The following is an 11073-nucleotide window of genomic DNA, read 5'->3' as shown; positions in this document are numbered from 1 at the left end:
GGCTTAAACCGAGGGCACAAGGCTGTAGTTAGACTCCAATTATCTTTTGTTTTAAAAATCTACCGCCGAGATTTGTTGTTCAAAAACAACAAGCTTGTGAAAAAATAGTTTCATTTACATCCAATGACAGAGAAAGGGTTAATATCTTGGAAGAGCTCGTTTTAATTGATAAGAAAATCCATAAGATGATAGTCAAGAAATGGGCAAAAATGGAAAAGGTAGTCCGTCCACCCAAGGGGGGGATACCAGTGGTGAATAAGCATATGAAAAATGTTTTGTCTCAGGGCACCTGGGTGACTCAGTTGGTGAACCGTGTGACTTCACCTCGGGTCATGATCTCCTGACTGGTGGGTTTGGGTTCGAGTAGAAATTGATATAATCTTCTGTCATTCATAAAAATACTTTCTATCAGGGGCGCCTGGGTGGCGCAGTCGGTTAAGCGTCCGACTTCAGCCAGGTCACGATCTCGCGGTCTGTGAGTTCGAGCCCCGCGTCAGGCTGCGTCAGGCTCTGGGCTGATGGCTCGGAGCCTGGAGCCTGTTTCCGATTCTGTGTCTCCCTCTCTCTCTGCCCCTCCCCCGTTCATGCTTTGTCTCTCTCTGTCCCAAAAATAAATAAAAACGTTGAGAAAAAAAAATACTTTCTATCAATCCCACTTCTAGAAATCTACTCTTTGGTCCACACTTCGACCTCTAGGAATCCATGCCAAGGAAACACTTAGAAATGCAAACAAAGATTTCACTACTAAGATGCTCATCAAAAAACCATTTTTTAAAATGTAAGCTCGACGCCCAACGTGGGGCTTGAACTCGTGACCCCAAGATCAAGAGTTGTGTGGTCTGCTGACTGAGCCAGCCAGGTGCCCCAGAAAATCGTTTTAAAAAATTTTTTTTTTCAACGTTTATTTATTTTTTTGGGGACAGAGAGAGACAGAGCATGAACGGGGGAGGGGCAGAGAGAGAGGGAGACACAGAATCGGAAACAGGCTCCAGGCTCCGAGCCATCAGCCCAGAGCCTGACGCGGGGCTGGAACTCACGGACCGCGAGATCGTGACCTGGCTGAAGTCGGACGCTTAACCGACTGCGCCACCCAGGCGCCCCAGAAAATCGTTTTTAATATGAAAAAACTAGAAACAACCTGAATGTTAAACTTCAAGAAATAGCTAATTAATCCACTTGAATTGTGACAAAACCATACAATATTATTAGGACATGCATGACATGGGAAAATACTTACAATCTTGAGGCAGAAAAAGAAGATACAAAACGATACAGCATGAAAACTCAACTATGTAAAAAAAAAAAAAATGCATTGAAAGGATACCTAAAAGGAAACCTGTTAACTGTTGTGGTTGTTAGTTTCTTCTTTGCAGTTTTCTACATTTTTCTGCAATGAGTTCATGTCACTTTTAGCCTCAGGAGAAAAAAAAAAAGGTTTATTATTACTTTTGTGAAATAAAAAGGAGAACGGTAATACATGCTCATTATAATAAGAAACTTAAACAATACGGAAGTGCATAGGAAAAAAAATGAAATGCATTCTTTCTCTCCCAGCTCCCCAAACAATCTTTGAATGGGGCCCCCACATGAGCAGTTTGGTTTATATTTTTGCAGACGTATGAAACACACACACACACACACACACACACACACACACAGATTTTGTTTTACAAAACTGGGGAAATTTAAAAATAATAAATGGTTCATCAGGGGTTTTTTTTTTCCTAATGAAGAGAGATACAAAGTAAAACAAATGAGAGTAAGTCATTAGCTCCCACCCAGATAACACTTGTTGAAATATTTTAAAGTCATATTTGCTTAAGGACATAAAATTCAAACAATGGAAAGACACAAAAATGTAAGTTAAAGCCCTTCTCTTCACCCCTGATTCTCTTTCCTCAACAATAACCACTATTGGAAGCGGTGGAAATGTCAGACATTGGAAGACAAACCCTGCATGATATCGAAAAAATGTGGAATCTAAAAAAAAGGAACGGGGGGCACCTGGGTGGTTCCGTCAGTTAAGTGTCCGACTCTTGATGTCAGCTCGGGTTATGACCTCGCAGTTTGTGAGTTAGAACCCTGCGTTGGTCTCTGTGCTGACAGCGTGGAGCCTGCTTGGGATTTCTCTCTCCCTCTCTCTCTGCCCCTTCCTGGCTTGTGCTCGCGCGTGCTCGCTCTCTCTCTCTCTCTCAAAAAACAAACATTAAAAAAATAAAAATAAATAAAAAAAGAAACTGAGCTCAAAAAAAGACCCAGAGTGGAATGCTGGGAGTGGGGAAGGGGGAGAGATGTTGTGTAAGGGTACATACTTATAACTAGTAGATACATAAGTCCTGAAGATCTGATATACAGTACAGTGATTATAAACAACAGAACTGTATCTTAAACATTAAACTTGTGAAGAGACTAGATTAAAAAAAAAATGTTTATTTAGTTTTGAGAGAGAGGAGAGGGCAGAGAAAGAGAGGATCCCAACAGGGCTCGAACCCGTGAATCGTGAGATCGTGATGAGCCGAGAACAAGAGTCGGATGCTTAACCATCTGAGCCATCCACGGTCCCCTAAGGGACTAGATCTTAATTGTTCCCACCGCTAGAAGAAATGATAATTATGCGATGAGACAGAAGGTGTCAGCTATGCTATAACAGCAATCACATTACAGTGTAAACGTATCAAGCCAGTGTGTTGTGGACCTTAAACTTACACAGCGCTATGTGTCATCTCATCTGTGCTATATTTTATTTTATTTTATTTTATTTTATTTTTTTTTAATTTTTTTCAACGTTTATTTATTTTTGGGACAGAGAGAGACAGAGCATGAACGGGGGAGGGACAGAGAGAGAGGGAGACACAGAATTGGAAACAGGCTCCAGGCTCTGAGCCATCAGCCCAGAGCCCGACGCGGGGCTCGAACCCACGGACCGCGAGATCGTGACCTGGCTGAAGTCGGACGCTTAACCGACTGCGCCACCCAGGCGCCCTGTGCTATATTTTATATATAAAAAGTGGGGGAGGGGCGCCTGGCTGGCTCAGGTGGAGCAAGGGACTCTTAATTTCGGGGTTGTGAGTTCGAGCCCCACACTGGGTGTGGCGATTGCTTAAACATAAAATCTTCAATTAAAAAAATTTTTTTTTTAATGTTTAAAAAGTGGGGGAAATGTTTTTATGGATGGCTGGGGGATTTATGATTTTCCATTTGTCGCAATCCAATGTCCTTCCTGGTACGCCTCTGTATTCCCCTGGATGATAGGTTGAGGGAAGTCCTACCTCATGCAGAGGGTAAAAAACATGTGCAGCTTAAAACCTGAAGCAGTGATACGGCTTGAAAATATAAATGCTGTCAACGCAGATTTGATGTTAAGGCAGTCTCTTAGGTGGGATGTCGGGATTGTTGAGGAAAAGCATTCCCCCCTTCTGGCTCGTGTCACAACACTCCTTGGAGAGGTCTCAGCCGGAGTTCGAAAATTCTGTGGGAATAGGGAGGGAGTGCCTTACTTAATAAGCCGTCTCCAGACATGAGAGTTGCATCATATATGCTCTTGGACTTCAAATCAATTTCTAAAGCCTATGTTCTTGACCTGAGGGCTGCTTCTTTCCGGAGATATATGTTCAGTCTGTTAATGTTTCCACACTCCCTGCCTCCTTTAAATTATTTTCAAAGGTTTCCAAAAGCTTTTAAAGAAAAAACAGGGCAATTGGCTGATTAGCTAGAAAACGTGTGGGAAGTAATTCAACTGCACTAGTAATCGAATAGATCCAGAAGGACATAATAACAACGTACCCCTTTTCACCATTCAAGTGACCGGAGCATTCTTTTTTTTTGCCTTTTGTCTCTTGAGGCTTTTTAAGAATGGTAGTACTTGGTTTTGGCGAGCACACAGCTGGCAAGAGAGAAATTGCTAGAGTGAAAGATTCATTTTGTTCACCAGTGTATTTCAAGCCCCTAGTAGTAGGCACTCGATTTATAAATACGTATTGTTGGACGCAATTACATTTTAAGTGAGTGCAGACTTTCTAGAAAGCCCTTTTGGCAATACGCAAATTATTCCTAACCTGTGACCAAGGAATTTAGCTTCTTGAGCTTTTTTCCTAGGGAAGTTCTCGGAGACGGGAACAGAGATTTGTACAGAAAAAGCATAAAGCGGAGCACCTGGGTGGCTCAGTCGGTTGAGCGTCCGACTTCGGCTCAGGTCGTGATCTCGCAGTTGACGAGTTCGAGCCCCGCGTCGGGCTCTGTGCTGACAGCTCGGAGCCTGGAGCCTGCTTCAGACTCTGTGTTTCCCTCTCTCTGCCCTCCCCCACTCATGCTGTGTCTCTCTCTGTCTCAAAAATAAAATAAACATTAAAAAATTTCCTTCCCTATGGTAGCCCCTGTACTTAGAACAGTGACTGACATATGCTAGGTGCTCAATAAATATTTGTGAGCTTGAATTGATTTCAGTATGGAAGCCCATGCACAGACAAAATATAAAGGAAATACACACAGAAGTTAATGACAACTAGTAGATTAACTAGAGTGGGATTAAAATTTTTAAAAAGTTAATGAGAGCTATGTCTGGGTTGTGAGATTATGGGGAATTTTTGCTTCCTTTTTTGTACAGGGAGCATAAATTACTTGCATTATTCTACAAGGCAACACAAGATTCAAACTTTTAAAAAGATAAAAACTGAAACTCCAAAGTCGCCAACTATGTCTTCTGTAATAGAGGCATATGGCTTCCCAAAACAAACCAACCAACAAACCAAAAAACCGACCTATGGGTTCCACATTTTCAATTTCAGAGATTAGAGTAGGCAGCATTTGGCGCTGAGATTTTAAAGAGACCCGAAAAGGATCTGTCCATTTACAGCCACTTGACCTTGAGGATCTCTTGAGATCCTGCTCCATGCTGGGCTCTGTGGTAGATGTTAAGGATGCCAAGTCTTTGCCCCTCAAGGAAAGAGCTCCCTATCTAGCAATGGGAGACAGACACTCAAAAGGTTATAGATGCTGTGATTGTGGTCTGCACACGACAAGGAGGAGGTGGAGAAAGGAGGGTTGGAAGGTCTGATCTAGGAAGATTCCATACAGGAAGTGACATTTGACCTGAGCCTTACAAAGGTTTACTAAGTGGACAAGGGAGCGACGTTCTAAACCCTGTGTATGGAATAACGTGTGTACTCTTTTTTATCGAAACATATTTGACATAGAATATTGTCTAAATGTAAGGTGTACATGTGTATGATTGCTGTCCTTGGCGATAATTAGCGCCTCTGTCACATCACATCATTAGCGTTTCTTTTTAGTGATTGGATAACTCACGTACCCTTCATAAAACACTGTGAGGCAGGTAGTTTGTGGGGCTGACTGGGTGGGGCCATCCCAGCCTCAGAGCTCCCCGTGGGATTGACCGAGGCTGCATTGTGACTGCTCTCCGGATCCTGCTTCCTTGCCTTACCCTTCAGGTGGACATCCCAAGAACACTCCCCAATCAGCCTCTGATAACCTAAACCCCATCGCAGAGTCTGTTTCCCCAGGGAACCCAACCTAAGGCTCTAGCCTTCCATGATCTGGCCTCAGCCTACCTGTCCAGCTTGATCTCTTTCTACTTCCTTCTTCTTCTATTTAATGTTTATTTTTCTTTTTGGGGGAGCGGGGGGAGGGGCGGGGAGAAAGCTCGAGCACGTGAAAACGTGAGCACATGAGCGGGGGAGGGGCAGCGAGAGAGTGGGGGACAGAGGATCCTAAGTGGGCTCCCCGCTGACAACCCAAGGCAGCTTGAACTCATGCACTGTGAGATCATGACCTGAGCCGGAGTCCGAGGCTTAACAGACTTAACCAGGCGCCCCTCTACTTCCTTTGTACCGTCAACAACGATGCTAAAACCAGGAGCGATGTGGCCAACCTCACAGCTAAGGTGTATTGAGTGTTACAAACACGTTACATATATTAACTCATTTCTCTCCCCTGAGTCAGGTTCTGTTATCATCCTCTTTTTATAGATGAGGAAACTGCTACACGGGTTAAGTGACTTGCCCAAAGTCACACACTTAGTAAGGGGCAGAGCTGGGACTTAAGCTCAAAGGGCTGACTCCGGAGTCCAGGCTTTACCCGAGATCATTTTTTCTTTTTTGGAAGTATTATGCTGGTGGGAACGTTGAGGATGCCTCGGATGAGTGGCTATTGGAGCAGGGACACCAGTGAGGAGCCCTACCTCGGGAGAAAAGGAGGACCTAAATCAAAGTCGTGATAGCGAGGATGTAAACACAGGGATGAATATGACGCAGGTTAAGAAGTTGAATGGGACAGGGCTTAGGATTCCGCGTCTACTTCTCCCATTCCCTCTACAGCTAATTTATGCCCCAAACCCTCGGGTGGGTGGGCAGATAGTGTGTCATCCACCAAGAGGAGGTATGCAGGGGAAAGAACAAATTTGCAGAAAGGACCTTGTATTCAGATGGGGGTTGTGACTTAAAGTGTGGTTCGTGGCATTAGCTGGGAGCTTATTGGAGACGCTCCATGTTGGGCAGTATCCCAGAACTACTGAATCACGATCTCCATTTTAACAAGACCCCCAGGAGTCACATGCACATTGGTGTTTCAAAAGCGCAGGCAAGGGGCGCCTGGGTGGCTCAGTCAGTTAAGGGTCCCACTCTCAGTTTCGGCTCAGGTCATGCCTGATCTCACGGTTTCGTGAGTTTGAACCCGGCATTGGGCGCTGCGCTGACAGTGCGGATCCTGCTCGGGATGCTCTCTCTCTCCATTCCCCCCCACCCCCACCCCGCCCTCTCTCTACCCCTCCCCTATCCCTCAAGATAGAGGTCACTGCCCGGTGTCCTAAACCAAGGTTGAAAATTGTTGACCCTGGTGACTAGAGCTGTCTCAAATGCATTTTCTTTTTGACCCTCACATTATGTTAATTTTTAAAATACAAAATGTCAGGGGCGCCTGGGTGGCGCAGTTGGTTAAGCGTCCGACTTCAGCCAGGTCATGATCTCGCGGTCCGGGTCACGATCTCGGGGTCCGTGAGTTCGAGCCCCGTGTCAGGCTCTGGGCTGATGGCTCGGAGCCTGGAGCCTGTTTCCGATTCTGTGTCTCCCTCTCTCTCTGCCCCTCCCCCGTTCATGCTCTGTCTCTCTCTGTCCCAAAAATAAATAAACGTTGAAAAAAATTAAAAAAAAAGAAATAAAATACGAAATGTCAGCACTCCACCAAAAGATCGTTACCTAAACCTGTACTTCTGACTTCTTTACTGGGGGAGACAATCTGGCATTAGATCCCCTTGTGGCGACGACTGGCCGAGAGCTGAGCGGTGGCCGCCTCCTTCAGAGGGCACCCATAAGGGAGGCCCACTTTTCCTTACTGTACCCCCAACGCATCAGTTATCTTTTATCACCTTTGTTCCGTTTTTGTTCGTAGTAGAGAAGATAGTCAAATGTTTTTTGTACTCGTGACTCCATGGAAAGTGGAAAATACAAGAGAAGAGGGTTACTGTTTCTTAAAAAAAAAGGGGGGGGGAGCATGTTTCTTTGTGAATCCCCGCACATACTATGCACTCCCACACCCACCATCGTCCTGTTAGTCATTCGTATTGCTCACCTGGAGTCTACAGGTTGTTGAGAAAAAAGAGGGCCCGGGATAGAATCTCGGGGAAGATTCACATTGTAGGGATGGGTAGAGAAGGAGGAACGCACCAAAGAGATGGGAGAGTAAAAACTCGGAGGGTGTGGTCCGCGACGGAAGCAAAGAGAGAAGAGAGTTTCCAGGAGGGAGAGGTTCAGGACGTTGAGCACTGTGGAAGCATCAGGAAGGGGGCGGACAGGGGCACCCGGGTGGCTCAGTCGGTGGAGCCACCGACATCGGCTCAGGTCATGACCTTGCAGTCTGTGAGTTCGAGCCTGGCGTCAGGCTCTGTGCTGATGGCTCGGAGCTCAGAGCCTGGAGCCTGCCTCGGATTCTGTGTCTCCCTCTCTCTGCCCCTTCCCCGCTCATGCTCTGTCTCTCTGTCTCTCAAAAATGAATAAAAGTTAAATTTTTTTTTTTTTTTAAAGAAGGGGGCGGACTAAAGGGCAGGTCGGCCAAGGCCATTGAGAAGTCCTGGTTTGCCTTAGCCAGAGTGCTCTTAGTATTGCGTCAGAAGCGACCTCAGGAGTGAGTGGGCTGCGAGGCGGGAGATCTAGCTCTCAAACAATAAGGTTTAGAAACTTGACTAAAGGGAGGGTGGCGGGGAGTGGAAGACAGGGGACTGGATTTCTTGGTTTGGTTTGTTTTCCCTGAAAGCGGTTAATAGCCTCAGCTGCACGACGACGTGGCCAGCAGCTGCTTAGAGACCGAAAAGACAAGAGAGAGGGGATACTAACCAACCTTGTGGCAGGAAGTGAGACAAGGAGACCTTGAAATCAAAAGGACGGGCAGGGTGATGTGCCTTGTCCTTTAAGAGGGGAGGGAGAGAGATGTGGGGCCCTCAAGGTCGAGGGAATTTACACCTGACAGCCTCCATGTTTTCCGTGAAGCAGGAGGCAAGGTCAGCTGAGGTGGGGGGGGGGGGGGAGTAGGGGGGGGCGGGGGAGAGACAGAGCCGGGACTTGAGTGCTGGCCAAGGTTAATATTTTCTCCATTCCCACCATAGGGGCTTTTAGAGACAGGAAGAAACAGGAGAAATGCAGGCAATATGTTGCCTAGGAAACTCAGTGGTTTGCTAAAGCAACAGTAGGTTGTTTTTAATCGTATTAACCCATTCATATCCATTGTCACCCAAAAGGGAACCAGTGGAATAGAATTCTGCGTCACAGGGCACCCAGATGGCATCGCTCTGTAGCCTAGGGAAAATACGGAGATAAGAGACTTAAATAAAAGGGGAAGGATCATCAAATAAGTGGCAGGTGTAGAATAGCAAAAGCAAATTTTCCCTATCTCCTCTTGCTTGTGCACACACACACACACACACACACACTCCATACCTCAGCATGTGTATGCATTGTGATCCCGCTATCCCATCTAGAACTATCCAGGGTTAAAATTCGGGAATCATTCCTTCTTTTATTTTTTGTGTGTGGCAGGATGATCCAACAGCGGCTTCACTAAATAAAATGGATTTTTCTCTCCCGTACTCGATCTTGCCCCAGAGCGTGGCCAGGGCTGGTGACGAGGTGGTCTGGACTTTAATTGTCCCAGGAGGAGAGTAAAGAGGACTTGGTTTGCATAAAGTCTAGGTCAGGGAGAGCTTGCAGTGGGATTGACAGCGGAGGCCTCTCGGGGGGAAGGAATGGAGTGTGGGTGGCGAGGGCTTGATCCCCTAAGTCTGAGCACCTGCTAGGGAGGGAGGCAGAGTCCCAGAGTATCTGGGATCTATGCCCTGGCCCCTTCCACTCCCTACAAGCCCGAAGCAGGAAGTGTATACTTCTCCTTTTCCTCCAGACTCCGTTGTCCCCTTCAAGCTGATACTGGTTCATCGTTCTTGGTGACTTTAACATCCACATGGATGACCCATCCCACACCCCGACCTTGTCCTTCCTTGACATTCTTCCACTTCCACCATCTTTTCTGTCTGCCCACCCTTGGCCACCTTCTCTCTTGTTCACACACTAGACCTTTTCGAAACCGACCCCCCGGGTTAAACCTGACTGTCCCCTTGTTCCCTAACTGCACATAGACAACTGCACACAGTGGCAGAAAAGTACAGTGTCCTAACTGGCTGGTCTCACTTAAGAAAATTACTTGTATGGGGCACCTGGGTGGCTTAGTTGGTTGGGCGTCCTACTTCGGCTCAGGTCGTGATCTCGAGGTTCATGGGTTCGAGCCCCTCATCGGGCTTGCTTCTGTCAGCATGGAGCCCGCTTAGGATCCTCTGTCCCCCCCTCTCTCTGGCCCTCCCCCGCTGGGGGACCAGAGGGGGAAAAAGGAAAAAAAAAAGACAAAAATACTTTTTTTTTGGAAAAGAAGTAAAACTTTTGTTCATGGACTCCATGCTCATTTATATGGGAAATCCAATGGATTCTACAAAGAAGCTACTAGAACTAATGACTGAGTTTAGCAAGGTTGAAGCATGCAAGATTGACCATGTTATATGGTTCCATTGACCTAAATCTCCAGAAAACGCAATCTAATCTGTGGTGACAGAAAACAGATCAGTGGCTACCGGGGGACTGGCGATGGGGAAGGACTCACTTGAAGATTTGGACCGTAAATCGCCAAGAAAATTTTTGACCACGATTCGTAAGTCCGACAATTATGCTACACGGCCACAGTCCGTCCTTCCCCCCCCCCCCCGCCCCGTTCTCTATCACACCATCGCCATTCTTTGCAAACCTCCAATATCCCTTCTGCCTTCACTCTCAACTGATGACCTTGCATTTTATTTCGTTAAGGAAAAAAAGCAAGGACATGGAAACTCCCTCATCATCCCACCACCAAACCCGCCACCCTCGATGTGTGTCTCCATTTTCTGTTTTCCTCCTTGGGCTTTGCATGTTAATATCATCCTGTCTGCTTGATCACGCTCGTGTGCAATAGACCTGCTTTAATATGTCTTCTCTTTTGAACATCCCTCTCTTGACCCCAGATCTTCCTTCTAACTACTGCTGTATTTTTTTAAACATTTACTTATTTTAATTTGAGAGAGAGAGAGAGAGAGCGTGAGCAGGGGAGAGGGCAAGAGGGAGAGAGAGAGAGAGAGAGAGAGAGGGAGAGAATCCTAAGCAGGCTCCACGCTGAGCTCAGAGTCAGACGCGGGGCTCGACCCCACGACCCTGGGGTCAGGACCTGAGCCGAAATCAAGAGTCAGGTGCTCAACCGACCGAGCCACCCAGGTGCCCCCGGCGACTGCTCGATTTAGCCGCTCCCTACATATCCATACTTCCTCCACTCACTCCACTGGGCTTTGGCCCCCACCCCTCCTTCAGAACCATTCTTGTCTATGTTCCCAATCCCAGGGACATTTCTGTAACCTCGTCTTTGTCTCTCAGCAGCATTTGACAGAGTTCCTTACTGCATCTTGAGTTACTTTCCGTATTGGGTTTCTGGGATACATACTCTGATCCCCCCGTTTTCTCGCTGGATACTCCTTCTCAGCGTCCTTTCCCATTTCTTCCT

Source organism: Felis catus, chromosome X (genome assembly GCF_018350175.1).
Source record: "Felis catus isolate Fca126 chromosome X, F.catus_Fca126_mat1.0, whole genome shotgun sequence".
Classification (NCBI taxonomy): Eukaryota; Metazoa; Chordata; class Mammalia; order Carnivora; family Felidae; genus Felis; species Felis catus.
This window is presented reverse-complemented; position numbering follows the sequence as displayed.